The sequence below is a fragment of the Euprymna scolopes genome, chromosome 11, assembly GCF_053919585.1.
Source record: "Euprymna scolopes isolate OS-2025 chromosome 11, ASM5391958v1, whole genome shotgun sequence".
In the NCBI taxonomy this organism is placed as follows: Eukaryota; Metazoa; Mollusca; class Cephalopoda; order Sepiida; family Sepiolidae; genus Euprymna; species Euprymna scolopes.
In genome coordinates this window covers 71,273,755-71,281,276 of record NC_136492.1, presented here as the reverse complement: position 1 = coordinate 71,281,276, position 7,522 = coordinate 71,273,755, and the positions used below count along the sequence as shown (strand labels likewise).

Here is a 7,522-nt window from a genome sequence, read left to right as displayed (position 1 = left end):
ATTTCAACTTGGGCCGTAAAATAAACGGTAGAAATGCCAATTAACATATGAGCGTGCAAGATCGACGAAAGAGTTAATTGAAATAAATTAGATGAAAATAAAGAAGCGTAGAATACCTTACAATGATGCTAGAGCGAATCCACATTATGATGCCCCCCCCTTCATTTTGCGCGCTTAGCAATGAAAATGGCATTTCAATGATTAGCATGGTGGACTTTCCGAGCGAGTGAATCTTATAGAAAGCCGTGAAGATGTGTTTTAACCAAAACGATGTTTTTTTATGCTGACGCATTAAAAGGTGAGACGACGATTGTGTCTTTGTTACACTTTATGTCGAGACAAAAGATTGTTCAGCTGATCTGAAGAAAAACTCGCACAAGAATCTCGAGTGATTATCTGATTGAATGTCACGTACAATAAAGGTGTTTACCTGAATATTAACAAACTCGATCTAACTTAAACAATGAAAGGTGAATGAAAGAAATGAGAATTAAGTAAAATAAAAATAAATCATTTCAATAAATAACTAATCTGAAAAAAAGAAAAAAAAGAAAAGAAAACATTTACTGTAAATATTTTAAATATAAAAAAAACATACTTTTTTCTTTTTCTTCCTGCTTTTATTATTCTTGTTCCTATTCTTTATTTATTTCTTTATTATTATTATTATTATTATTATTATTATTATTATTATTATTATTATTATTATTATTATTATTATCTATATATTAATTTGCTTGTCCGTACGGTGTCACGTCATCATTATCGCAAACATTAATTAATGAAACGCATCATCATCATCGCAAACTTTAATTAATGTGAATTATCTCCCTTTATTGTTCACTCTTTATTAGTTACCGAACAACAACAACAATATATATATATATATATATATATATATATATATATATATATATATATATATATATATATAATACGGAACGCTTATTCTATTTTATTCAGTAATAAATATATTTTTTACATTTAACTTTACGAGTTCGTTTTTTTTTTTTTTACTGTGCCACTTTATCTGTTTTTTATTTATTTTTGAGTAAGCCTTACATAACAAAAAATGTTTCGAAATAAATGTTACAAAAGTCAAGAATGGCTTTATTAAATAAATCACCAAATTCACCATTCGCAAATACAGAGTCAAAACATATTTTACGTCTTGTTCTGTTTTGTTTTTACGGCATATCAATCCTCTTTCGTGTTATTTAATGCCGAATCGAGTAATTTTGTAACATTTATACATCTTCACGTTGTTTACATAGTTATTATTTATGTTTTGTCTGTTTTATTTTGCTTTTTTTACAGGCAGTCATCATCTTCTAATGCCCACCGACAGGGCATACATATTTAAATACTATAAAAAATGGACACAACAATTTTTTTTTGATATGAAATAAAACACTTTGTTTCATTACTTACGATTTAATTTATTTAAATAAATATTTATTTCCTATTTAAAGATTTTCAGTATAATTTATTTAACTGAAGAAATATTTATTGTTCATACATATATTTTTTTCATTATTTTCATTACATTGTTATGTGAAGTTTCAGAATAGTTAACCCCGCTCCCCATATTAAGAATGGCTTTCGGCATGATTCTTACAATAGCGGTATCAAAGTTTTTTTTAATTTTTTATTTTAAAACAAATTATATAAAAAAAAAGATACAAGACCATTAAATTTTTTTTTCATTAAATCGCTATTTAGGTGAAGGTTCAAAATAGTTAACCCTTCTCCCCATAACCGTTTTTTATGCAGTAAAATACTGTTTCAATTATTATGGTTTAAATAAATATTTATTCCTTATTTAAATATTTACAGTATAATTTATTTAACTGAAGAAATATTTATTGTTCATACATATATTTTCCCTTATTTTTTTTACATTGTTAGGTAAAGTTTCAGAATAGTTAACCCCCTCCCCATATTAAGAATGGCGTTCAGCATGATTCTTACACTAGCGCTATCAAAGTTTATTGATTTTTCTTATTTAACATATATCATAAAAAAGATACAAGAATATTTTAAACATTTTTTTCATTAAATGGTTATTTAGGTGAAGGTTTAGAACAGTCAAACCCTCTCCCCTTATTAAGAATGGCATTTTTATTATTTCAGCGTGATGCTTACATTTTTCTTAATATAAAAAAAAGATACAAGAAAATGTTAAGCTTCTTTTTTTTTTAATTAAAATGTTAGATCAAAGTACGGAATAACTTACTTTATAGCCAATTAGCCAGCTGTATTAAAATGTTTTAGCATTTAATACCTAATAAGGTTTTCGCTTCAATTGCCACAAGCAGACAATATCGATTCAAAGGAGGCAATTCGTCAACAATTGTTTAGCCGAATTTTACGGTAAAGTGTAGTGGACTGGTGGATATATTATACATATCTCCCAGTTTGTATTTATTTGCTTCCCCACTGAGCAAATTAGGTACAATACCGTTTTTTAATGTGGAGAGAGAGAGAGAGGGGGAATGAGGACCAGCTCCCGATGAGTGGGAAATGGGAGTTTGATAGGAACTGTTGGTATGAAGGGTTGCCCCTACATTGACCAAGGTAGATATGTGGGGTTACTCCCACATATGGTCTTTGCTTGCAGTATCTGTTGGCAAAGATACTACACTTTGATCTTGTCGCCCGGGCCGCAAAGGGCGGGGGCCAGTGTATATACATATCCCAGAGTTATTCATTTGATAAAAGCAATATTTAATGAGCATGGTTCTTCTTGCCACTCAATGGGTTTACCTGAACCAACAGGTGATCCTCCAATAGATAATATGACTCGAAATACAAACGGACCTAATGTTGAATTGTTAAAAAATGAACAATTAGAGGTCTTTAATACTATCATCAAGGCTGTCATGGCAACTGAAAAAGTAGCCCCACACAACAATTCCTTCTATTTAGATGCCCCAGCCGGATCAGGAAAAACCTTTTTATTCAACATGTTATATGGTTACTTCACCTCCAGCAGTACTGTAACCGCCACTGCGGCATTGCTGCAATGCTACTAACTTCAGGGAAAACACTCCACAGTATATTCAAACTACCTGTACCTCTGACAGAAACCAGTGCCTGTAACGTTTCTCCTGTATCAGAGCATGCTTCTTTTTTGAGAAAGATAATGGTATTCATCATAGACGAAGCCTCTATGATACCTAATCATGCACTGCTTGCTATATATAGATGTTTACAAGATATAATGGGTAACGATAAAATATGTGGTGGTGACTTCAGGCAAATTTTGCCAGTAGTGCCACATGGATCACCTACATCTATTAAAGACACCTGTCTTAAAAGATGCCCATTGTGGCATCATTTCAGTCAATTACAACTAGCACAAAACGTCAGAACTAACATAAATGAACAGGAGTTTTGTAGATGGCTCCTTCATCTTAGTAATGATACACTAACGAGCAGTCTTAATGACGTTCCTGTATATGCCATAGATGTTCCTGATGATTCGGTATGTAATGGTTCTCTAATCTCAGAAATATTTGATTGCAGCCCTCAAGAAATGGAAAATAGAATCATCATTACTCATAAAATACAAAATGTTTAACAGTAAATGTAGAAATTCTAAATAATCTTCCCGGAGGCATAAATACATATTTAAGTAAAGATTACATCTCCGATGATGATGCTGAACTTCAAAATTATCCTATCGAGTTCATAAATTCATTAACTCCATCTGGAATGTCATCTCACAGACTTAATGTGAAAATAGGGGCAATAGTAATGCAACTGCGAAATTTATCCATAAATCAAGGACTTTGTAATGGAACTAGGATGAAAATAAAAGAATGTCATCAAAACAGCATCATTGCTATTTTAATTAATGGATCTAATAGAGGTTCCACAGTTATCATTTCAAGAATTAAGTTAAAGCCAAGTGATACAAATGTTCCGTTTGCATTTCATCGGATACAGTTTGCAATACGATTAGCATATTCACTGACCATCAATAAAGCACAATGCCAAACTTTGGATAAGGTTGTTATATATCTTCAACAACCTGTATTTTCTCATGGTCAACTGTATGTGGCATGTTCAAGAGCTCGATCTAAGCACAGTGTGAAATTTTAAGTAATGCAACTGCAAAGAGATGATAATCAGGGAAGAAAGCGTGGTGTAACATATACTAAGAATATTGTTTACCGTGAAGTGTTATGAGAACAATCAGGAACAGCTATGGAATCTAAAAATTAACTTGGATGTAAATATGATTTTGGAAAAAAAAATTTAAATTGCTTTCCTTATATTTAAAATTCATAATTTGATGAAAAAATAGTGTACAGTTTGTTTGACTTTACTTAATTATATAACATTGACATAAATTTGATAGGTACAACCTACCTCACATCATTTTGATTATCGAAAAAATCAAAATTTAACTGTACTTCTTAAGATTTACAGAAACACTTCATTTTATATGCATGTAATACACAAGAATCTGAATATTATAACAGATTACAATGTTTTTATGGAAAAAACGTTTGTACAGAAAATTCAAAATGTTCTATTTATATTATCAGGAAGTTGTGATGCATTAATTGAAATCTATATCAATACTTCGACTTAAAAAATATTTGTGAATTTCCAAATCTTCATTGAATAAAATTCCAAATAAATAGAAAAGTCTATTGCATATGTAAAAGTTGACTGTTGCTTATTTAACTTCATTAAAAGCTATCAAAGTCAACCAAGAGCTGCTCAATATTCTGGCTTAATGGATCATTTAGCAAGGAATGAAGATGGCGATTTTGGTGTACCAGTTATTCTACCATCTTCATTTACAGGAAGTCCTAGGAAGCTTCAACAACTGTATCAAGATGCAATGGCAGTTTTCTGTAAATATGGAAAGCCAGAACTATTCCTTTCCTATACATATCTCTGGGCCTTGATAATGTGGTGATGCCTTTGTAAAAAAAAAAAAAAATATATACATGTAATCCAAAATGTCCTGAAATATTAAACAACTTGGGGTCATCAAAACTTTCACAAAATCGATGTCAACAATGTCACACAGTTTTTTTTAATTCACAGTCTGACTCCCAAGAACCTGCTGACTGACCACTATTCTCACTCCAAACAGCTGATCGACGTCATCACCGCCTCAATCATCACCAGCACTTCCTGACAATATCAACAGCATCAGTTACGATCGCATTGACCTTCAATAAAAGTTTAAACTAAAGTTCTTTGTTTGTTCTACTTGCTTCCATACGTTCATTTTTGTAATATAACAATAAGGAATTTCTTACTGATGTGTTTTAAAAGATTTTAACTACCGTGGAATTTCCACGGGTCCTGCTAGTTATTATTATTATTATTATTATTATTATTATTATTATTATTATTATTATTATTAACAGCTTTTAGAAATTTAGATAACTAATGTAGGTACACACTCATATTCTACGCATGCATACATTTTCAAATATATATTTGCTTCATATATTATTATTTTTCTAATTTAATTTTTGAATCCTCTGGGATGCGGCTCATAATCTCATTAATTTCTGGACTGTTGCTCTCATCATAAGAGTTGTTCTTGTTTCAATACGTTTAGGTCAACTCATCGTTTTGATTTATCAGGTGATAACTGCAAAGGGATAGAAAAGCTGAACCTTGTAAACGTATCCCAAGTAATTGCTGCCTTCCATAGTTGTCGTTGGCTCACTACGGTAGGTCGCACTGTCGGTCGGTCTGTCGGTCTGTCCGTAACACTTTTGTGCTTGGCCTTTTTGGTTAAGATCGAAGGTCTGTTGGTAATAAATGATGTTCTTAGCTTTTTAAGCTTTTCTTGGCCAAAGTGAAGTACCTGTTCCGGCAGATACTGCAAGCAATAACCATATGTGGGGACAGCCTCACATATAAGACCTTGGTCAATGTAGGGGCAACCCTTCATACCAATTGTCACTATCCAGCTCCCCTACTACCGGGGAGTTGGTCCCCATTTCCCATTCACTCCTCACATTAAAAATCGGTCATGTGCCTAATTTGCTCGGTGGGGGAGCAAATAAATACCCTTTTCTTGGCCTTTTGGCCAAGATCAAAGTGTAGTATCTTTCCGGCAGATACTGCAAGCAAAGACCAAATGTGGGAGCAATCGCACATATCAGATCTTGGTCAATGTAGGGACAACCCTTCATACCAATTGTAACAATCCAGCTACCCTACTCCTCGGGGAGTTGGCCCCATTTCCCCTTCACTCCTCAAATTAAAAATCGGTCTTGTGCCTAATTTGCTCGGTGGGGGAGCAAATAAACACAGTTTTTCTTGGCCTTTTGGCCAAGATCAAAAAGTAGTATCTGTTCCGGCAGATACTGCAAGCAAAGACCATATGTTGGGGCAACCCCACATATAAGACCTTGGTAAATGTAGGGGCAACCCTTCATACAAATTGTCACTATCCAGCTCCCCTACTCCCCGGGGAGTTGGTCCCCATTTCCCCTTCACACCTCACATTAAAAATCAGCCTTGTGCCTTATCTGCTTGTTGAAGGAACAAATAAATAAAAAACCCGCATATAAGACTTTGGTCAATGTAGGGGCAACCTTTCATACAAATTTTCACGATCCAGCTCCAATAGGTCCCGGGAAGTTGGTCCCCATTTCCTTTTCACTCCTCTCATTAAAACTCGGCCTAGTGCCTGATTTGCTCGGTGCTGGAGCAAATAAATACCCTATTCGTGGCCTTCGGGCAGGGATCAAAGTGTAGTATCTATCCGACAGATATTGCAAGCAAAGACCATATGTGCGGGCGACCCCACATATAACACCTTTGTCAATGTAGGGGCAACCCTTCATACCAATTGTCACTATCCAGCTCCCCTACTCCGCGGGAAGTTGCTCCCCATTTCCCCTTCACTCCTCACATTTAAAATCGGCCCTGTGCCTTATTTGGTCAGTGCTGGGGCATATAAATACAATTTTCTTGGCCTTTTGGCCAAGATCAAATGTAGTATCTGTTCTGGCAAATACTGCAAGCAAATACCATATGTGGGTGCAACTAAAATATCTAAAATAAAATGATCACCGACTTTACAACCACTCAGTCTCAAAGCCATTCAAATCATTCTCCAGATCATTGAAGTCGTTTTTGAAGGATTCCAGTTATTTTTTAAGCATTCAAGTCATTCTTAAGGTCATTCAATTCATCTTAAATTCATTAAAGTCATTCTAAGTCATTTACTTTTTTTATTTAAGTTATTTCAGCCCATTTTTCGGTCATTTTAGTTTATCTTTAAGAATTTCATGTCAATCCTACATTCACGCACTCATTCATTACACGAGAGCACACGACTAATGGCTATCGGCCTTGTTGATTCACTACGTTCTGAAACAACAACTATGAAGATGAGAATAACAGTCCACAAAAAATAGATACACAAATTCTGATGCCTCATCTTAAAGGATTCTCAACCCCCGATTTTTTTTTTATTAAAGAATAATAATATATCCTACGATTCAATGCTGACAATGAAAGACCAAATAAA

The 7,522-nt window shown here is 33.6% G+C and overlaps 1 pseudogene; it reads left to right on the top strand.

Moving 5' to 3' along the window:
• Positions 1-6,951: 6,951 nt before the first annotated feature.
• LOC145288442 (U2 spliceosomal RNA) lies at positions 6,952-7,071 on the top strand (annotated as a pseudogene).
• Positions 7,072-7,522: the final 451 nt, after the last annotated feature.